The sequence below is a fragment of the Canis lupus genome, chromosome 37 (genome assembly GCF_011100685.1).
Source record: "Canis lupus familiaris isolate Mischka breed German Shepherd chromosome 37, alternate assembly UU_Cfam_GSD_1.0, whole genome shotgun sequence".
Classification (NCBI taxonomy): domain Eukaryota; kingdom Metazoa; phylum Chordata; class Mammalia; order Carnivora; family Canidae; genus Canis; species Canis lupus.
This window is the reverse complement of record NC_049258.1, coordinates 26,462,858-26,486,125: the sequence shown is the minus strand read 5'-3', so window position 1 is coordinate 26,486,125 and position 23,268 is coordinate 26,462,858. Positions and strand designations below refer to the sequence as shown.

General features: G+C 41.9%; 1 long non-coding RNA gene across 4 annotated transcripts; it reads left to right on the top strand.

The window, feature by feature from the left end:
• The first annotated feature begins 1,402 nt into the window (after positions 1-1,402).
• Positions 1,403-22,980, top strand: LOC102151428. Of its 4 annotated transcripts, XR_005385432.1 has the most exons (5): positions 1,403-1,652; positions 1,951-2,148; positions 6,899-6,992; positions 15,501-15,655; positions 22,869-22,980. It is a non-coding gene; the product is annotated as an uncharacterized LOC102151428 (long non-coding RNA). The 4 variants fall into 4 exon arrangements; XR_005385431.1 differs by lacking the exons at positions 15,501-15,655; positions 22,869-22,980 and adding an exon at positions 7,441-8,789; XR_005385430.1 differs by lacking the exons at positions 15,501-15,655; positions 22,869-22,980 and having other exon boundaries at positions 2,005-2,148; positions 6,899-8,789.
• The last annotated feature ends 288 nt before the right edge of the window (positions 22,981-23,268 follow it).

Sequence of the window (23,268 nt, the reverse complement as noted above, 5' to 3'; positions counted from 1 at the left end):
GACCCACTCTCTGCCTAGGAAGGAATGACATAGTTGACCATAAGGCACACTGTGATCTGGATCCAAATGCAACAATAAATATGGGGTGCAGATAAGGGAACAATTAATGAAAAAGGGGGATGTAAGAGAAGATTCAACAGAAGTATTGTTTGAGTGGAAATGAAACTAATTTTTACGTGTCACTCAACAACATCATCTCTAAAAACCAACATGTGCCAAGGAGGAAGCAGCACAGACTCAATAACTAGGGGGAAAGGAAACACTCAAGCAAAATACTGGTAACGAACCACACTGCAGTCCAGAGGTTAGCGGAGATATTATTGGTCCAGACCCTGCCCTGTGGATATGAAACTGTCAGCCAGTGTGCCAGAGACCAGTGTCCTCCGTGAGACTGAGATGACTGGCAGCAAATAGCCATTCTTCTGTGGAGCCTGACAGGGGAGAGGGGAGGAGAACACAGCACATAGGATGCAGCAGGAGACTAAGAAATCCCCTCGCCCCGTGCTAGTGACAGTGAGTGATCTGGGATGATATCCAAAATATTGCAATTGCATGGGACTCCTAGTCTTCATATGCAATCCCCTGAAGAAACATCATGATGGCTTCCATAAAGTAACCTCTTTATTTCTGATAGCCCAGGATTTCTAAAATGAGATTGGTAGAGTGCATTGTTCTCACCCAACTAAAACCACGTTTGGCATGAAAAAGCTACCTAAGACAAAGGATAACACTGGCCAAGCTAGGTTGAGGAAGAGTTGTTGCTCGTCGTCTGTCCAGCAGCCATGTCGTGGCTGCCTGTGTGGTTCTTGAGCACCGGCAGTTTTGTGCATGTGGGAACTGCTAGGGAACCTGCAAACGAAGGCACAAAAGGGTCTTGGGTTTCCACTAGACTGTCCTTACACCCGATGCCTTGAAAGTGAAATATTATGGAGCTCAAGACTATGGCTGCTGATCCAACGTCTTCCAGGCTTAATTTCCAGCCTTTGATTAAGCTTTTTTCCAGATTTTTCATCTCTTCATGGAACATTCTTCCAGATTCCTGGTTACATGACTTAGAGGAATCTCCATATTCCCACAAGCATGGAACAGGCCACCCAGCTTCAGTCACTCTGGGCTATCCAGGGTTCCTCCTGACAGCCACCTGCCTATGGACACTATCAATGACTTCAACACCTGCCTGCCTTTCAGTTGGACTTTAACTCTTTGGGTTCATATAGAACTTAGCTCAACTTATTTTCCCAAATTCCTTAGGAAGCTGTTCACAGTAGATCCTTTCAGAAAATGCCAAGTGGTCCATAATGGCCATCCCATTGTGACCCATCTTGGACACCATGACAGAGCAAAGATGTGGTGCAGCAGGTGAGCATCACAAAGTAGAGTTTTATTCCCCCACCCCCACCGCCCCACCGCCAAGTATCACTCTGGAACAGCACGATAGTATAGTGTAGGGAACACTTGGCCAAGAGGAGAGTCAGAAGACCTGAGCTAAGTCTGGGCTTGGACAGGTCACTTAGCTTCTCTGGACCTCAGTGGCTGAGCTCCAAGCTCAGTTTCTTCAGTTAGGACCCCATGAGAACAAATGTCCATGTCTGAGTCCTGATATCCCATGACAAAATCAGAGAGTAGAAATAATAGGAGTTCCCACATTTCTGGTGAATAGTTTATATTTATGGGCTAAAAGATGATCAAATAAGATGAAACATGCCCTGGATAAAACCAGGTAGAAACAGAAGTACAACATCTTCTGTACAAACAAAAATAGTAAGGGTAGCTTGCATTGCTGGCATCATATCCTTTTAAAGCACTTTTGAGTTCATGTTTCTTATTTAGTCTGCTTTATTCAAGATACCTGAGGACACTGTCTGGGGCCCATACTTTAGGCTCCCCATCTGCAGAGTGCTTTACAAGAAAATCTTCATGTTGCAACTTGACTATTTGTTTCTTCTCCAGATTTCTACTAGGTTCAGACCTGTAATCTAGGCCTCTGGCTTTTCTTGCTCACAGAAAATATTCTAAGGGGGCTCATTCAAGACAGACTAACTCAACATGAAGCCCTGCCCTTCAGAGTCTCCCCATCTTCAACCATTAGAAAGCAGGGATTCTCCATGAGCAAAAGCTTCCTGAGGACGTACAAGGCAGTTATCTAAGGTAAGTTTACATGTTTCCACCTGACGCTTAGGCTTCCCCTGGAAGCTAAAGAGAGAGATGTGTGTTCTGGAAAGAAACATGCTAAATCCATTGGAACATCAAATTTCTTTTTTTCTTTTTAAGTGAGGGTTGGGGAGGGAACATGAAAAGGGAGAGGGAGAGAGAATCCCAAGTGGGGATTCAATCAATGAGGGGCTCGATCTCACAACCCTGAGATCATGACCTGAGCCAAAACCAAGAGTCAGATGCTTACCTGACTGAGCCACCCAGGAAATGTCTTCTGATTTCCCCCTTATCATCTGCTCTCAGGCAGTTGGTGTATCTGGAAAGGAAGCAGAGTAAAAAGGACATTATTGTTGTTTTTATAACTCTTCTGACATGAAAAATCTTTTTTGCTGTTGTTTTTAATGAACTGTTCTGGTGTTATTTTTCAAAATCTTCCAGGAAAAAGGGCATAGAATCCTAGGATGTCACAGTGATCTTTTTCATCATGTGTCTGTGACATCTGAGCAGTTCTGTGATAGATCAGTAGGCCTATGACAGACAACACATCCTTGTCTTGTGAAGCACTGAACATGAACATTGTAACACTTTCCTAGCCTCGCTGTCCCTGAGGTTTGGAGATGTCCAGACGTAGTGCCTGCAACAGGCTGCATCATCTGACTTACTGGCTAAGGGCAGTGGCAATTTTCATGGTGCAAACTCAAACTCCAGGCTATGCAAGCTCTGAAATGATTTATAATGACCCTAATTCCTGTCACAGACACTTCTGCTCTCCAGTCACTTGTCAAGCCTGTGTATGTGTATGTATGTGCATGTATGTGCACACATGTATGTGGTATAAAGGCCCACATGTTGCAAAGAAGAAAGCTGGCAGCCCAACTTCTCCCTAGGGAAAACTTCTAACCATGGCCACAATAACCAGTAGAACTTCAAATGTCTACATGTCAACATTAAGTTTTCCAAAATTATGTAATCTGAACTAACAATTCTGAATGCATCGAACTAGTAAATACATATTCACAAATCTTAAGTAGAATAATTGCTTCTTAAAATAAAGGCACCTGCTAGCTCAATCAATAGTTTTCACCTGTCCCACTGGTATAGCCAGACAGGTTTTCAATTTGAAACGATATGAAGATTTTGTTTTGTTTTAAGATTTTATTTATTTATTCATGAGAGACACACAGAGAGAGGCAGAGACACAGGCAGAGGGAGAAGCAGGCTCCATGCAAGGAGCCCAACATGGGACTCGATCCCGAGTCTCCAGGATCACACTCTGGGCTGAAGGCGGTGCTAAACTGCTGAGCCACCCGGGCTGCCCATATATATGAAGATTTTGAATGCAACATGTTCTACCTCCCCAAACTGCTATTTTATAATAAAAAAAATCCAAATAATAAACATCTCTCCCACCAAGCAAAATTGATTTTACTGTGTGTTGCACCCCTAGACAGTGCTGTTTGTGGAGTGTGGCACCTTAACAAGAACAGTGTCTTGTATTTAGGCCACCAGCTTCCATCCACAGACAATTTTCATATTTATTACCTCATTTCTGATTCACACAACAACTCCGTAGAACAGGAACCGCCACTTCCTTCATTTCACAGATGCTTAATCTGAGAGCTGGGAAACACAGGGAACGCGCCCAGGGCCTCAGAGCTGGTTAGGGCAAAGCTGGTATTTCACTCAGTCTGACTCGGAGCCCCGCTCCTTCCTATCTCCACCACTCCCCTTGCCCCACATAAATGATATAATACAACTGCAACTCTAGCAACAAGAGGGGTAAGTGGGACACCTGCTCCTAGTCACCTTGAAGGGCCCTCTCTTCCACCTTCCTTCTTCATACCTATCAAAAATGGCCCCATACCCAAGAAATGAGCCAGCACACAACAGCAGGTCCTTGAACCATCTGAAAGATGATGGCAGAGTCTGGAGGGAGGGTGAAAAGAAGTCTGCCCCCTGCTCACCTTCTAGTCCTCCCCGCCATGATTCATGCTTCCAAGGCCACGTGATAAGCTAGGGTCTAACCCTGAGCCTTCAACAGAGAAGACAGCTAATCTTCCCAAGGCATAGTCATAAATCTGTAGAAGTCAGAGATTGGGGAAGAGACAAAGATTTTGATCACTAAATTATCAAATGGTGATGGCTGCCTAGCTCCCCCACGTTCCTAGAGAGGTAGGGGAGATATATTTCCCCCTGCACTTTACCCAGTATCTCAAAGATAATAGTCAGCACTATCTGATAATTTGCCACCCAGGCACATATCTCTCAGAATAGGGGACCCGGAAATAAAAGACATGAGCAAGAAAATAAAGAAGCAACTGTTGACAGCTGCAGATGGAAAGAAAGAGATGAAAAGGAACTGAGGGAAAGGCAAGCAAGCTATGTCCTAAAAGACTAAGGGGATGACAAAAGACCACCAGGGTGTCAGTGGAGATGACAAGGGACTTGTGCCAGGGTTGAGGTGTATATGCAGCCTCCTGCCACCTTCTCTTCACTGTCTGCTTCAGAGCTGCCTGGAATTTTCCATAGGCAGGCTGAACCCCAGGGTCATCCTGCTTCTCTGAAGTGGTGGCTCTCCCAAGAGTCTGGGACTTTGTGGCACTCACATTGGCAAAGAAGGCAGTGATTGGTGCTGACTGTCAGGTGTATATGTGAGTCTGAACCTGTCTGGTTGCAAGTGACAGAGAACTAACTCAAAGCCAGCTAAAATAATGGGCACACATAACAAGGGGGTCCAGAGGGGGTCGGCTACATGGAGCCATGCGACACGGGCTCGTAAACGTTTTCATTAGCTTGCTTTTACTTTTAAGTGTTCTCTCTCCCTCCCTTTCCTACCCCACAGCTGCTTCTCACCATGCATAGCCCCCATCTCTCCTTACAGCATGTTCCCTCTGTGAGCGAGAATGAGCCCAGAGAACGCTGGGAAGGCACAGGTGGACAACCCCAGGCTCATACCACCTCAGCCAGCAACCTGAGAGGGGAAAGAGAGTATGCCCACATATAAAATACCATGACAAAATTCCCATTGACTTGGCTCAAGTCTCAAACCCAACCCTGGGCCAATCACCCTAACGCAGGGGATGGGGTATTAATGATTAATCAGGTCACACGACCACCTCTGGGTGCTGTGGTTACTGCAGCTGTCTATTCAGCCAGAATCAACTAGAAGAGTATAGGGGAAATCTCCCCTCAACACCCCCAGGGAAAGAGAGAATAGTGATACTGGAATAAGAGTTAGATGAAGTGAGAATGGTGAAAATTAACAAGACAGGAAACAGCAAATGTTGGAGAGGATGTGGAGAGAGGGGAACCCTCCTGCACTGTGGGTGGGAATGTGAACTGGTGCCTCCACTCTGGAAAACTGTGTGGAGGTTCCTCAAAGAGTTAAAAATAGACCAGCCCTACGACCCAGCAATTGCACTGCTGGGGATTTACCCCAAAGATTCAGATGCAATGAAAAGCCGGGACACCTGCACCCCGATGTTTCTAGCAGCAAAGTCCACAGTAGCCAAACTGTGGAAGGAGCCTCAGTGTCCATCGACAGATGATGGATAAAGAAGCTATGGTCTATGTATACAATGGAATATTCCTCAGCCATTAGAAACGACAGATACCCACCATTTGCTTCCACATGGAGGGACCTGGAGGGTATTATGCTGAGTGAAATAAGTCAATCGGAAAAGGACAAACATTATATGGTCTCATTCATTTGGGGAATATGAAATTAGTGAAAGGGAATAAAGGGAAAGGAGTGAAAATGTCAGTGAGGGTGACAAAACATGAGAGACACCTAACTCTGGGAAATGAATAAGGGATGGTGGAAGGGGGAGCTGGGCGGGGAGTTGGGGTGATGGGCACTGAGGGGGTACTTGGCGGGATGAGCACTGGGTGTTATGCCATATGTTGGCAAATTGAACTCCAATAAAAAAATTTTTAAATAAAATAATGTATAATAAAATAAAATAAAAAAGAGTTAGATGAAGGCCAGGGCCAGGAGGCTACATTCCATATGACCCATTGTTTTTCACTCTCCACTAAAGAAAATCTAAAATATTCTTCAATTAGGCTTCTGAAAACTAAGAGTCACCAAATTTTGATACATCTATAAATCAGATTATTCTTTAGTCTGCAACTCTACATAAACACATTATGTGGATGTGTAGGGAATACCAAACTCTGCATCTAGCAATTAAGATGCCTCTTTTTGTTCAGAAAACATAGGTGAGCCCTCATCATTAAAGGGGGGTTTCTCATTCTTCAATATGGTACAAACAAACCAAACCAAAAGCACAGCCAGCCGGGTTGGGAAGACAGAGAAGGAGTGACAGAAGAGTCACTTTCCTTGATTATGTTCTTTTTAAGTTGTATCCTGAACTAATCATAAAGGTAATGAGTTAGCTGCAGAACTGTAAGGAAACAAAGTCAGAGAGTTTAAGTGAGGTCCTAAGACACAGAGACAGTCATCAAAGGATGGCATTGACTTTATGTGCTATTCTCTGGAGAGCCAAAAGCTCAGCCCCCACCCTCCTGCCTGGATAAAAAGCTGTTTATTCCTCTGAACTGAGGCTTTGTTGGTGCCAGAAAGGTGAAATGGAACATTTGGACCGTTATGTGGATACTGGAGGGAGAACACACCCAGAAAAGAAAATCTAAGAAAAGTTCTATTCATTTGAATTAATTGAGACAGCATTTATTTTCTGTTTAAATTGATCTTGTAATTGTTTCTACTTTTTTTTTCCCCCAGAAGGTATGTAGAGACATCACCCCGAGGGTCAGTCCATTTACAGCAGGAAAGAACTGAGCACGGCTGAGACACCCAGCATCTTTCACCCATGCAGGTCAGACAAATGATTCTCTCGCACAGACCGACCATATGGATTGATTTAGCAGCATTTCACCTGCTGCCCAGAGACATGGCTTGAGTCATCCCATATAAATTACTGAACTCTCCACCACAAAAATGAAAAAAAAAATGTTTTCTTGCACAGCAGTAGCAATTAATGTGCAACGTGTTTATGGAGTTTAATAATATACGGCCCGGCACTCGTCTCTGTATGCAATAAATACCATTATCTTGAGAGAGACTGAGTTGGTGTCATCAGCATACAAGACGTGGATGATGGATTCATCAATAACTGAGCCTGGCCTTATTACAGCAAACAAATTAGACACCGTGGAATCTATTGCCATATAGACAGGACTTCCTTCTCTTCAAATAGATGTCATAATTAATAGTGGTGACCTTTTGGCAACAGCTTGCAATTAACGGGCTCTCTCTTCCTTTAGTGCCTGCACACATAAGTGGTTGTTCAAGGCTTGGCCCAGCCCAGTGGAGTGGAGCAAACTCTAGACATCTTCCCAGGAAAGTGGTGGCCAGTAAGGTCAATCACCTCTTCATCTTTCTCAGATTTCATGCCAGCATAAGGTAGAAAGGAAAGCAGTGAGTCACCCAGAAGAAGTTCCTAAGCCACTTCTCTCTGCCAGGCACAGCTCCAGGCACTGAGGATAGAGCAACAAATCATATAGAAGGACTCCCCCACCCCTCCTCACCCCTGTGAGTAGAGAATGACATCAGACATGTAAACAAATAAATGCTTCTAAAATTCTGATATGTAGCATGCTGAAGATATAGAGCGCTCTCGAATCTCCGTATTTTTAAATGGCAACAGGGATTTTCACAAGAGGAGATATTTTATGTACTCGGCATCCACGTGATTCAATAATCACCAACATAAGCAAGATTCTGCTGCTCCTAGATTTCCTCTTCCTCTGAATTTTAAGAATAACATGGCAGTTCTGAAGAGGAATGGGTACTGCCTGCAATTTGATCATTTTAAAAGACTTTAGTCTTTTAGAATAATTATTGTGGAGTTCCACAATAGCCCAGGTTAACCAAACCAATACCAAAAAGAAATGGGTATTATCTTATATTTTAAAAATACTAGTTTTAGTGTGGGGAAAAAAAAATGTGCCAGGACACATCAAAATCACAGGTTGAACCATCCATGGAACATACATTCTACGCATTTTGTTCCCTTACAATTTTTTACCTCTATAGTTCAGTATAGATGATGTCTATACAGACAAGTTGAAGTTCATATTTAATGCAATTGTCCATGAAAAAATAGTTGAGGCAAAAGTCCTTCTCACATGAATTCTCTGGAATCCTCCTTCAGTTTTTCACTCTAATTTTAGACACAGCCTTGCCCTATTTGTTCATGAAGCAAGAATATTCTAACCAAGCCCTGTGGTTCTCAGTCCCTTCATGGTAGGAAACTGGGACAGTTGGGTTGGTTACGAAATGTGTTTCTGTCATAGGCAATTAATCTGCACTGATTTACTCTTTTCTCTCTCTCTCATAACGATGCCACTCTGTGAATCCCAATGTCCTTCTTGAGTCACAGGAGAGGAGAGCGATGCACTGGCAATGGCTAATAACCCTGGGCACGTGCGTGACATTCATGGGGATGTGAGCTGCAAGTCACCTTCATCTCGAATGTATGTTACAGCCAGAAAAAAAGTGGTGAACAACTGCACTCAGTAAATACTAATTCGAAGGAATAAATGATGACACCCATGGTACTCAGGTCATTTTACTTTCTCCCTCTACTTTGCGGAGTGAATGGTTCCACAGGTCTGTTCACGCTCCATCCCTTCGTCACCCTCCCCTGGATCCCAGAGAGGCTGCCCTCTACTGGATGCATCTCTAGGCTGACTGCCAGCTGCATGCAGCCAATGAGAGCAGGTGGCGGGAGAATGTAGGCCAGAGGTCGAGGAAAACCCACTGCATTTCTCTCCCTGTCTCCACTTTGGGCATCGAATTTGGCAGTAGAGGGTCCAGCTCTCCCCAGCTTGGTTCCAGCCTCTATCTGGAGGACCCAACCCTGTGATTCTGGCAACTCCACGTCCGCCCTAGGATGGTACCAACTTCCTACTCTTAGCTGTTCTCCGATCTGCCTCTTTGTTCCCTGTTCAGCTTCTCAGCTCTTCCATCACCTCTGCGATGAATTCCCTGTATTAAAACTCCTCCATCTTTAATAATCAGGATAGTTTCTGCTTATTTTGGTTGTATACGAATTGATACAGAGAGTTTCCAAGGAAAATGCAGTTCAGTTCATATTGAGCACCTATTGTATACCAAGCACCATGCTCTACACCGGGGAGACCATGATGCATAAAATATCATGTCTGCCACTGAGGAGGTGTGAGTCTAGCAAACAGGTCATTTCACAATTATCTAGCCAGCACTGTGACAGGACCAGGCTAGGGGACTTCGGAAACTCTGAAACTGGCTTCTTAGCTGGCTTCTGGGCCTCAGGGAAGGCTTCCTAGAGATGGTTGAGCTGAACTTTGAGGATGAAAGTTAGCCAGATGAACAGATGCTGGAAGGCTCTATTAGGCAGAGGGAGTAGTGTAAGTAATTGCACCAAAACATTAAGCTGAATGGGGTTGGTGTCAGGGTGGAGACAGAGCAGATACAGAATGGAAGCAGGGTGGTATCATTGGACCTCAGGGTATGAGGCCAGAGAATATGGAAGGAGGTCAGGGACTAAGGCAGGTAAAAAGCTTCAACTCTCTTCAATGCACAATTACGAGTAATTGATTATTTTTAAAGCAGTGCAACAGCAAGCTCACATTTACAACCTATAATTTAAATGAATCATTTGGGTCATACTGTAGTAAATCGTAGCTCTAAAAGAGGCAAAAATAGAGGAAAGAAATAAACAAAAGAGTTACTTGAGCCAGATTATGCTAAGAATTCAATCCAAGCAAGTGCCTGGGTGCCAGCCACAGAGCCACAAGTCTTACCAGTTTTACACAGATCCTATGATTTTCCTAAAAATCCCATGAGTTAGGCATTAAAATCTCCATTTTTCAGATGTGGAAAATGAGTCTCAGAAGGTGAGAGAATATCTGAGTAAGAATTGAACCCAACGGTTTCCTGACTGTGAAACTTTAATTTTCTGCTCCTTATTACATGATAGGATGAATTGATGTTTCAGAAAGTTGAATTTTCAGTAGCTACAGAAACAACATAGGGACCCACAAACACACATACATTAGGTTATTTCACAATCAATGCATATTCCATCTAGGCATGGGCTTGTTCGTTTATTTTAACTATTCCCCTCAAGTTAGATTCTAGCTCTTTAGAGAGTTGAAAATAATCATAGATAATTGACTCAACTTCTAGATCAAGGCTGGCAGAAGATAGTAGGTTGCAGCCAGTAGAATTTTAATCAAGATTTGAATTAACTTTTCCATCCTTTACCCCAACACAACATGGATGTGAAAATAAGGATATTAGCTTAAAGAAAGTCAACACATCAGTATTTCATGAGGTATCAGTATTTCACATCATGTATTTCAAAATATACATGAGGTCTAGAGGAGGGCAGGAAATAACTGCCTTTCCTACCAAGTGACATTTCAGTCCCTCTAGCAGAGGGCTATTGGTCAAGTTCATGGAAACTGTCACTCCGGGCTCCATCCTGGGTGGGTGATGATGGATTCCTCACCACTAGGAATAATTCAACCCTGCAGAAGTCTTCATGGTTTTCCAGACCCTAAAGCCTCCCTCTTGCTGATACTACTAATCCCTCTCAGGGCAAAATACTAATAATGCATTATGATGCTAACTCCCCAACCCAGTGGGGCTTAAAAGAGAAAGCAACAATTGGACAAATGAGACCGAAAACCCAATACCACAACTATAATTCCCTTTGGAAAACCTGCCTCTTGACTCACCCCTTTCCTTTCCTAGGATAGCCTCTCCTAAACCAGGAACAGTCAGCACCCCCTGAGGTTAGACTCAGTGCTTCACAGACTCCTTTCCACCCCTAATGGTTCCCACCAGTAACAGGGATTCATTTGGCAGCCATGATTCCACCCAAATGTTTAAGAATCATCTTTGGACTTCTATGTCACCATTGTTTACTTATTATTTTTAATCTTATATTTTAGCCTTACATTTATAAACATAGCCTTGTTTTGAGTATATTCCACATTTTATGTGCTGGTTACATTATTTATAATAAATATTAACATAAATATGTAAAAAAAATCGTCATATATAAACTGCCTTTCATCTCGGGCGAAGTGGAAGTTGAGGCAGTTCTGGAACTACTGTTCCATCTCTTGCCTCTGAACCACATACACCATGAGGATATTTATGCAAATAAGACTCCAGATGACTATAAGCTCTATAAGTGCACAGATCTTGTCTATCTTGCCTGCAACTGCATGCCCAGAATCTCGCACATTCCCTGGCATGTAAGAGGCACTCGATAGGAGAGTAGCTAAAATTTACTGAGCATGTACTATGTGCCAAGGCACCGTTCTAAGCATTTTATACACATATAAACTCATTTAATGCTCAAAGCAACCCTATGGGTTAAGATGTACTGTCTACATTGTAAGGTACAGAATCAAACGCCCAGAATAGTTGTGTAATTTGCCTCTGACACGTAGATCAAAAGCAAAGAGCTTGGGGCTCAAACCAAGGCAGTCTTGTCAAAGAGCTAGTGTGTTCACAACCAACACTGCTTTTCACAAACTTGCAGATTGACTGGGCACCCTAGTCTATACGGGGAGACTTGTGCTTCCTTCCTGCCTTCTCGCCTACCCTCGCCGGAGTCAAACACCGCATGCTACCCAGGGGACAGTGCAACCTCATAGGAATTTCACTCTTATGCTTTGCCAGTGTTTCTCTACCTTGGGAGTAAAAAGACTCCGGTACCCCAGGCAGCTCTACATTTTCTTGTACAAACCTGCAGTTCGCTCTGTCTCCAGGTCCCCTGGCTATACGCAGTGGCCATAAGTTTTCTGAAATACCAGGATTTCAATTTATCACTTTGAGCAAAGCCAGCATCTTCTTTCAGGGTGGCCATGCATCTCACAAGTCTCTTGGTAATAATGTTCGAGCTGGATTCTGATGAGAAAAAAAAAAAAAATCCCTTTGGATGTGAAATTTCTCCCTCTTCAAATATCTGTTCTTATTTCTCATCAGGAAAACGGGGTGGCGTGGGGGGATAAATGTTCTCAGCTTGGGCTGAATTTACACTGTAAGTTTCATATCTCAGTAGTGCTGTGGTCTTTAAATGCATGTGTGTCTTTTATAATGGTTACCCAGGTGATTTTAGTCTCTCCAGAACATTCACCTTCTGATCCAGTTTTAAAAGAGATGATACCACTAAAAAAGCTGCTTTAAACTTGAAAGCAGACCCTCAGAAACTCAGAGGAAATGCTTATGAGGAAGAAAGATGATTCTGACCTATATAGGAACATTTTGGACTAAAGAGGTTATTACTCTTCAAAAACCCTGCAAATAGCCAAGTTTTTCAGAATTGAAGAGAAAATTCAGAGACATCCTTCTTACTGAATCCTGGACATTTCTCTTTGTTTTCTACCAAAGTAAATACTACATCAGCCATCAGGTATATAACTGCAGTTTGATCTTACAAGCTCCCCGCGCCATGAGCCAATCAGCTAGAACCCAAATAACCTCGCTGGATATTTCATAGACCATTCAGTTGTAGAGCGATGGATGCACGAGCAGGACAGGACACTCGAGGAGATCCAGACCTACTCCACCTCTACATTTCTCTTCCCCCCCACTCTCGGCATGCACTCTACCAGCAAGTCTTAACAGTTCTACCACCAAAATATGGAAGCCCTAAATCCATCCACTTCTCTCCATCTCCATATCTGTCCTCCAACTCAAGCCACTCTCACCTCCCCTTCCAGAAACTTCTAACCTGTGGTCTCTCTAGTTCTATTCTTTTTCTTTTTGAGTTTTATTGAGATATAACTCACAGTACTTAAATTTCCCCCACTGAAAGGGTATAATTCAATGACAGTACATTCACAGAGCTCTGCAGCCATGACCCCAATCTAATTTTAGAACATTCTCATCACCCCCAAAAGAAACCTTGTACCCATTAGAAGTCACTCCTACCCTTCCAGTCCAAGGTAACCCCTAATCTACTTTCTGGCTTTGCTACATGTGGAATCATACAACATATGGTCTTTTGTGACTGGATTCTTTAACACACCCTGAAGTCTTTTAGGTTCATCCCAACTGTAGCCTTCATCGTACTTAATTCCTTTATATTGTTCAGTGGCACTCTGTTGTATAGATATGGCACATTTTGTTCATCTGTTTACAAGTTGATGAGCATTCAGATTGTTGCCACTTTTTGACAATTATGAATAATGCTGCTATGAATATCTGCATACAAAATTCTTTGTGGACATATACTTTCATTTATTTTATATTTTTTTTTAATTTTTTTTTTTCATGAGAGACACAGAGAGAGGCAGAGACACAGGCAGAGGGAGAAGCAGGCTTCATGTAGGGAGCCTGATGTGGGACTTGATCCCAGGACTCCAGAATCATGCCCTAAGGTGAAGGCAGACACTTAACTGCTGAACCATGCAGACGTTCCTATGCTTTCATTTATCTTGAGTAGATACCGAGGAGTGGAAATGCTAGTTCATATGGCAACTCTAAGTTTAACATTTTGAGGAACTATGAAGCTCTTCTTCCCAAGAGGCCGCAACATTTTACATTCCCAATTAGCAATGTAGGAGGGTTCCAATTTCTCCACATCCTTGCTGACACTTATTATTCTCTTGTCATTTTGATTATAGTCACCCTAGTGCGAAGCAGTATCTTACCGTGATTTGGATCTGCATTCTCCATATGGCTAGTGATGCTGAACATCTTTTCATGTGTTTATGGATCATTTGTATATCTTCTTTGGCGAAATATCTACTCAAATCCTTTGCCCACTTTTTAATTTGGTTGTTTTGCTGAGTTGTAAGAGTTCTTTCTCTATTTGGATGCTCATCCCTTACCAGATATAAGAATTGCAAACATTTTCTCCCATTTCTGTGGGTTCCCTGTTCGCTTTCTGGATGGGGTCATTTGCAGCATAAAAGGTTTTATACTTGATGAAATCCATCTATTTTTTTGTTGCTTGTACTTTTGATGGCATAGTTTAAAAATCACTGACTGATTCAAAGTCATGAAAATTTACTCTTACTCTTTCTCCTAACTTTTATAAATTTAGCTCTTATGTTGAGGTGTAATTCATTTTCAGTTAATTTTTGTGTATGATGTGAGGTAGGGGTCCAACTTCATTTTTTAAAAACATATGGAGGGCAGCCTGGGTAGCTCAACAGTTTAGTATTGTCTTCGGCCCAGGGCCTGATCCTGGAGACCCCGGATCGAGTCCCACGTTGGGCTCCCCGCAGGAGCCTGCTTCTCCCTCTGCCTGTGTCTCTGCCTCTCTCTCTCTGTGTCTCTCATGAATAAATAAATATAAAATCTTAAAAAAAAAAAAAACACATGGAGATGATGGAGATGTGGTTGTCTCAGCTTTGTTTGTTTGTTTTTAAAGATTTTTTTATTTATGATAGACATGGGGGGGGGCAGGGACGCAGGCAGTGGGAGAAGTAGGCTCCATGCTGGGAGCCTGACACGGGACTCGATCCCAGGACTTCAGGATCACACCCTGGGCTGACGGCAGGAGCTAAACCACTAAGCCACCCAGGGATCCCCTCAGCTTTATTTGTTAAACTGGTTATTCTTCCCCCCATTGAATTATTTCAGCATCCTTGTTGAAAATCAATTGGCAACAAATATAGGGGTTCATTTCTGCATTCTAAGTCCTATAATCTGCATGTTTATCTTTGTTTCAGCACCATACTGTCTTATTACTACAGAGCTAGTAAGCTTTAAGGTTTGGAAGTGTGAATCTTCCAACTTTGTTCTTCTATTTTCTGTTTCTATTCTTGATGCTCCATAGTAATTGTGACACCCACCACTAGATCTTGTTATCTAATGTGTTAATAAAAAGCTTTTTTTTAGTTGATCCACGTTTATCTTTGATTCACTGAAATCATTATTTTATTGAAGTATAATTAACATACAGTGGTATATTAGCTTCAGGTACACATTATAATAATTCAACAATTCTATACATTACTCAATGTTCATCACAATAAGAAAATGCATGGAAAAGTATATTGTTATGTAGCAATTTTAAGATACATTTTGATAACCATATTCTAGCATCCTAGCTGCCTTTTGTAATTCCCTTATGCCTGGAATTTTGTGGGATTTTTTGCACATAAAACACGTTTCTTGAAATAAACTTTCCACTGCACAACCATAATCATAACACTCCCTGATGGAACCTTCCAACTGTTTCCAATAAGAGTAAAATCTACTCTCTCCTTCCCTGACCCTGCTTACTTCACTAACCATCTACTTCCTCTTTTCCCATAGGTATCCTTTGCTTCTAATCTCACTGGCTTTTTTCTGTTCTTTAAACCCCCAGGCCTCTCATGCACAAGCACTTTTGCTCCAGCTCGTCCCTCAGCCTGAAACCTTCTTCCTCCTTATCACTAAAGAGTGGATCTGCCTATCAACCAGGTCTCAGCTCCAGTTCAGATGCTTTGTGTGTGACATCCATCCTTTTGGCAGCCCAGTAAGGTGTGTGGACATCTTCTCAGAAAAATGTTTTTAAATATTTAAAATAAAATACATGAAGCTACCAAGAAAACCAGTATCAGCTAAGATGCAGCTGTCAAAATATTAAAGAAGCAAACAGGTGGTGTAATGATACATAAGCTTCTTTATTACTTTATTAAATAATAAGACCTAGTTTTTTGTCTCAAATTTATCATGATTTTGAATTAATAAGGGGCATAAGAGACATTTCAAGATACCCACAAACATCATGATACAGAAATATCTGTGATTTCCATTGGTGAGAAGTCATAAGCATTGCTAATACTGCTGTAGCTTGTTGTCTATCATCATAATTGAATAAAATGCTGTATTTCAATTAGAGAGTAGGGAAAATTGAGACTTTTTTTCACCATAAAATTCAAAGGCACCCTGAGTTCTTTCCTAGCTTAAAACTTCAGTAAGTATGGGGTGGAGCTGGGAATCTGCCTTTTTAACAAGCTCCCCATGTGATTCTATCTTGCAGTACTATGGTCAACACTGGGAGAAATAGTAATTTAAGGGGTATCTCATGAGGAGTACTAGCAAGTGATTTCTCTTGTGCTAAGTACCCCCTTATCCCTTCAAAGGTCAATGCCATCATGGACTTCGGTTCAGGGATTTTTTAAGAAAGCCATATTAAAAAAGCAGCTCTCTCTAAATATCTTCTGCTGACACCTGAGAAGTGGAGCCAAGCCAAATTTAGAAAGTCAGAGGGAGGAATCAGCTATCCATCCAGATATCCTACAGACCTCAAAGATCTCATTGGCCTATTTGCAGAGGAGTTGTCATCCTATAGGACAACAAAGGCATATGCATCAGTCCTAACAGAATATCAAGAGCAAATTACATAATTAGGAAATTAGCAAAACAGCTTACATTTATATTTATCGTCTATTTGTATTTATGTTCTATTCCATACCCTTGTCCCATGTTTTTTTATTTTTTATTCCTCAAAATCCATTCTTTTCCAAAAAAAAAAAAAAGGAAATCTGTCAGAGAAGTGAAAAAAAATGCATTGGCTCCAAACTACAAAAAGAAAATCTAAAATTAATGCAAATCTAAAATGCAAATCTAAAATCTAAATGCAAAATCTAAAATTAATGTGTGGCTCAATTAAAAGTCTACAAAGGTAAAATGTAGTACACTAGTCAACTGCAACTAAAAATAAGTTAATTAAATTGAATATAAAATGAAATCTCCAAAAGTGAATGTGCTCAGGGATGACAAAATCTTAAAAGGTCTCTGATCCCTAGATCCATTCCCCACCCTCAGTACCAAAGGCAGTGTGTGAGCAAGGCCCAGGCCTGTAACTTAAGGAAACGTCAACACTCAAAAAAAGATCTAGGAAGCCATACTCTTCCTCCCACCCCAGTGTCAGTAGACTCTGCGTCCCTCATCCTTGGCACACTTCCTCATCTCCTCCAAGCCCTGTAGAATGCCAATTTGTAACTAGCCAGGAGTCATGACCTCTAACTCCTATAGGGGTCTGAAGAATTATTTGATTCCTGAAGCAATCAGGCTCAGTATCTTGAACTTATGTACTTTTTTTTTTTAAAGTTATTATTTATTTATTTATTTATTTATTTATTTATTTATTTATTTATTTTCTAGAGGTGGAGGGAGGGGCAGAGGGAGAAGGAGAGAGAGAATCTCAAGCAGATTCCACACTGAGCACAAAGCCAGACAGACTCGATCTTGCCACCCTGAGATCATGACCTGAACTAAAATCAAGAATCAGAGGCTTAACTGAATGAGCCACCCAGGGGCCCCTTGGGCTTATGAACTTTTAAAGGGCTTGTGATAATATCTGAAAACTGAGGAGAGGGATACATATATATTATTGTATTTGATATATATTATATACACATATACGTATGTGTACATATTATATATATGTGTATTATATATTTTATAGACATATATACTGCAAAATATGAAGACAAAAAATGAAATTATTATCAAAAGAAGAATTATAAAATCCTTATGAAATCCTTTATGGACAAAAAAAAATCTGTATTTAATGTGGCCTGTAGGTTAAATACGTTTGATATGATACGATGTGAAATGAGACCTCTCAAAGTAAGAATGCCTAGAGCCCATAAAATTATTAAAACCCTTGGAGCCAGGTAGGAAATAACAGGATACAGGTATAGAAAGAAGATCAGGAAGGTATGCCTGGACCCCCTCCCTGAATCAGATACACACATGCCCTTTGTAAAAGGGGAACTTCCCCCTAGCTAGGTGGTGTATCACAGAAAAGGGGGTTCAGCATTACCAGAAAGCCCAATTTCCAAGGAAGGCCAGGAATCCCAATTCTTCTGTTAAGACCTCCAATTTCCAAATGTCAACAACTGATTCACAGTTTTAATAAACACTCTTTGGGGCATAAGCAAAGATGATCATACTGGATTGGGAGAGGCATGGATTCAGAAAGCTAAATCAAAAGAAAACAAATTGTTTTTTTGGGTTTTTTTTTTCCCAAAACAAAAGAAATTCCCCTCCTAGGTAGCCGGAGCCTGCAAGGTGTCCCACAAGTGGGGGGAGGTGAAAGGGGTGGGGGAGGGATGCACACATGCACAGAAGAGCACACTATAAATGACTTAAGCCTATATTTATAGGTCTGGAATTAGGTTCAGTGTGAATATTATAAAATTATTTGAAGAATAATTAGTTCGATAATGAGTCTGCAGGTGAGAAGCAGCTGTTTTGCTCCTGGGCTTGGGGTCACTGTCTCTGCTGTGTGAAGAGTCAGCAGTAATTAGAAGAACCCGCGGTGCCAAACTAAATTAAAATTTTTCAAACCGTTACTCACTGTATGATATAATTTTGTTTCATGTTCCCAGGATGAGGAAACTCGAATTAAGTCTCTATTCATTACAAAAATAGGCTAACTAATTTAAGGCTATGAACTATCTGTTTGTCGATGATATTGAATGCTTTCTATCTACTGTAACAGATCATTCTGCACTAAAATAAATGGCAGTTGATTATATGCCAATGGTTTATTTAACAACACTCAATTGCACTGAACTCCGAAAATGTAATAGGTCTCCGTGGACCCTCCTGCCTGCTATTTTTCTGAAAATAAAATATTGATGTAATTGGATTTCCCACCCACATTGATCCTCAAACAGACAGATGGGATCAGTTTAAGTAAAATTTGAGAAATGTAGAAATTGTGATAATCGGTAAATAAAGTTATTTCACAACACTTGGGGGAAGTTTAATTAAACTCCCCTGAAATCCATGGAAACTTTTGGATGGTGTTCTCATAAATCCCAAGGATTATTGTAGAACTGCAGGTAAAGGCCAGGAATTTAAAGAAGAAGAAAAAAAAAAAAAACTACAAATGAACATTTAAAAATAAAGAGAAGAAACCTTCAAAAACATTTCATGGACCATATCCCTGTGATACCAGACCAACTGGTTGCTTCAGTCAGTTCCACGAGGAAAATGCTACAAAACCAGTTGTTCAGCATCTTTTAGGACAACACAAAACAGCTTATTAATTGAATCTTTCACTTTTCAACTTGGTATTTAGCTATTGTATAGACACAGCTTTAATCACACCCTGCAAGCAGCCAATTTCACTGATGTGACTGTGTAAGCAAGACCACAGGGTTGAGCTTTTAATAAGATGGGCTTACCCTAAATGAAAGCTCTTCTGGGCTTTCCTTATTAGGTGTTCTCTGTTTTCTTTAGTCATCAACCTCTGGACTAATCTTGTTAATAGAATGATTTCGCCTGATTTTTTTAAATGTCTTCTCTGATCCAATCCAACTGGAGCAATTGAAATGCTTTCTTTCATCAGCATTCAAAGGTAGCATTAGCAAGAGGAACAATGAAAAGGCTCAAATCCTTTCTGAATTTTCCCATCATCCCGAAAACAAGATAAACAACTCCCTGGAGTATTGAAGTGCTCAGCCTTTAGGCAATTAAATAATTTTTGTCTTGAATGTAGACCACACCCCCACAAGAAGGGGATTGGTCAAAGGGCACCACCCAAAGGTTATTTTGAGATCTGGCAGGGGTGTTTTCACCATTAAAGAAAACAAAAATAAGGTCCCTCCCCATTCTTAGCCCTCTTTGTGTGCACCTACAAACTTTCACCCTGGAGTTGTCTCTCCTAAAGTGATTCGAAGGGTGGCTTGTAAATTAGGTCAGATTTTAACCACATCAGAGATCCTGATAGTTTAAAAAACTGTGTTGTGAATCCTTTTTGTAAAATGAATAATACTTTGATTTATCTATTTATCTGTGAATTTGGGTTAAATGTCCTTCAAGTGAGATATATGTTAAAAAGTACGTTTTCACCTCCCTTCAGCCTATGAAATGTGATCAATAAATGCAGGTCTATAGTCCGAAGAACCGAGTCTTCGTGTGACTTTTTCTGAGCTGCCATATAACCTAGGAAAAGTTGCCGAACCTCGGCTGAATGTCCAGTTTCCTCATTTATGAAGAGAAGATAATGATCATTTCTACTTTCCAGAGTCTTCAAATAATTAAATAAGATTCTTTTAAAATGCAAGGGTGTTTTGTAGACTATTATAGACAACTAGTGCTATACAACCTAGATGTTATTAGTAATCATATGGTCAGGGTGTAAAAGAGAACGGGAGTAGGTGGTCACCAGAGCAACTCCAGGGGGATTCACATTGCCAGTCCAATTCTTCAAACCCCACTGGGGATGACATTCTTGGTTTGAGGAGATCTGTGAAGGTCACTTTCCTGACCCCCGATATTCCCTTAAAATGTCTTATCAAAAACCAGGTCAGCTGGAAACACTCTGAAAATGCAGCGAGTCTCTGGATATGCACATAGCCGCAGACCTCTGGCATACTATTAAATTAGCAAACGAAGGAGTCTCTTGTGTTTCCTGGGGCAAATGAAGGAAAATCTAGCTTCATGTTTATAACATTTTAGTAGTTCATTTCTGTTTCTCTGGGGATTCCTATGCACGTTTTCTATAGTAAAGAAGTAACTGGTACATTTTTTGGATTTTAGTTTTCCCTCTTGATCAATGGAGAAATGTGAGTGTGGCGCGCAGGTTGGCATCCAAATGGCACCAAGGGTGGATGAGAGAGTTTATACAAATTAGTATGCCAAGAGTCTAATATTAGTATGAACAGGCAGGCCAAATTTATTCCTCCAATTGTATTCTTTAAAAAAGTGTACCAACACCTTATAAATGTCTGAATCAAGGCTGTGTAAGGGCATTTTTTCTGAAGCCACTTAATGGGAGAACAATGACTAGTAAAAGAGGTCTAAAATTAGTTTCTTTCACCAGGCCTCCCCAAGAAGCGGTAAAACCGAGCACATGGGAGGTCTCCACCCCACTCACTTCTCCACATCCCTGAATACAGTATGGAGCCTGTAGGGAGAGTGATTTAACCTGTCTCTTTTCTCTATGATCAAAAAGAAGGATTGTGCTTAAGTTCCCAACCCTAAAAAAATGCAAAAGGTAAATTGCATGTTTTAATCCAAAACTAGGCTACAGGTAAAGAGTGTTAGATCACAGGACCAAGATCATCACAGAATCAAAGGATCTCAGCACGTCAGTGCTAGAAGGGCATTTGAATAAACCACTGGTATTCTGGTTATATCTGTCTCTCCGGCATTTGAGAGGGTCAATCCCTCTGGGCCCAATCATTCTGAACTCAATAACAAAACTCCATCCATGAGCCCCCAAATCTGAGGACTCCAAACTCCCACATACGAGTAAGACTCAACCTCACCAACGTCCTGTTACCAGCGAAGAACCTGACCGGGTGGCCCATTTATGCTGTCCCATCCACCCCTACCTACCGTTCCTCCCGTGTTCCCTTTACTCCTCTCTTAACCACAACAAACAAAACCCCGCATTTGTAAAGGCTTTCCTGGCTTATAAGCCAGCTACATATAAAGTGCCGGACAGGGCAGGGATTATTCATAATTTTGAGAGGAAGAAACCATTTCTGAGGAGTCAAGTAATATCCCCCTGGCTTATACCACAATTATGTGGTGGAACGTAGTCTAGAATCCTTCCAGAGAGGGATGCCAAGAACCGGTTAGACCACAGGGCCTTTTAACTCCCTGAAATTACGGGATTCCATTACTTCTATAGAGAACCCCAAAACGTATCCCCATAATGTCTAGCAGAAGCTGGCACATAGGATACATTCAGTTAATACTCTGATTACTTGAACTATTCCCCAGAGGCTTCACACACCCAAGAAGTAAACAACTGCATGCATCCTCCTCCTTCCCTTTGATGATTCAGAGTCTAACCTGGTAGAGACCCAAGGCCTCCCTCACAAGCAGCTCCATTCGGTGACTGAACCAGCAACACCCCCACTCGAGACCAAGGCAACATATGTTCTATTTAGAAGACATATGGGTGTTACTATGGCTCGGAGAATCCGGCCATCCCCCTGACCTCCCCCACCCAGCTTTGAGGCCCCCACCCCCGCCCCACCTCCACTGAGGCCTGCTTTTCCTGTTCCGACCTGCCGTGTGAGTTCTCCCATCCTGCCTTGGCCCTTGGCTTTGCCAACACTGTCCGCTCGTTCACTGATTTCGACTCCTCCCCTTGTCCCTAGTGCACCAAAGCTTTGGCATCCTGCATGGCCAGAAGGAAACACAGAAAAATCAAGGTTCTCTCTGCTGACATCAATCATGGTATTACCTGATGTTGATGATTCGAGAGCTGTGTCTCTATACCTCCCAAAGCTCAAGTATGCATTCCAGCGGCCCCCAAAACACGATGCTACCATAGCACTGAGCCAGGAGCTAGCAACTTGGTAAATAAATACTTCAGGGGCAATGGGCTCAGGAGTACACAGCCCACCTGAGGTGTCGGGGTCAGGCCTGAAGCCCCAGAGCCTAAGGAATTGGGAGGACACAGTGTGTCACGGCTTTAAATTCACAAACGTCTCCCTAAAATGCTAGATTTCCAAATTAGTTTCAATTGGATTTTTAAGCACCAGAAACACTACGCTCCCCTGTCTCTATATTCCTGACTTCACCGTGTTCCGGTCTCCGTTCACATCTCAGATCCTCAAAGAGGAATCCCCTACTCCCTCTGATAACCACTGAGGGGTGAGCCTGATTTCTCTTCCCTTCTCCTCTATCCCATCACCAGGATTAGCTGCCTCCCACTTCCCAGCACTGATAACTCACTAAATTCTTTGTCTCTCGCTTTCTCATGTCTCCCCAGATGAGAATGGAAGCTCCATGGGGGCCAGACCTCTGCCTATCTCATTCCCAGCCACTAGAAGAGCTGCCGGCATAGAGGAGGCTTTCGATACGTGTGTATTTTGATAAATAAGCAAATAAACGGATGGGTGAATGAAGGAACTGGCCATGAATGAATGAATCAATCCACCACTAGTAGCTCTCCGGGTGCACCGAGCACTGTCCAAGCGCTCTGCGTACATTGTACGCATACACAGTGATGTTCAAGAAGTGAATTTTTTGTTCAGACAAGGCCTAGGAGGGACCCTATAGATGACCCAGAAATCAAAACATAAGCAAAAAGGCCAAAGGAAACAGTCACAGGTGCTCAGCCACTTCCTCCCCTTCGGGGTCTCATATCTCACTTTATTGGCTTCCCAATT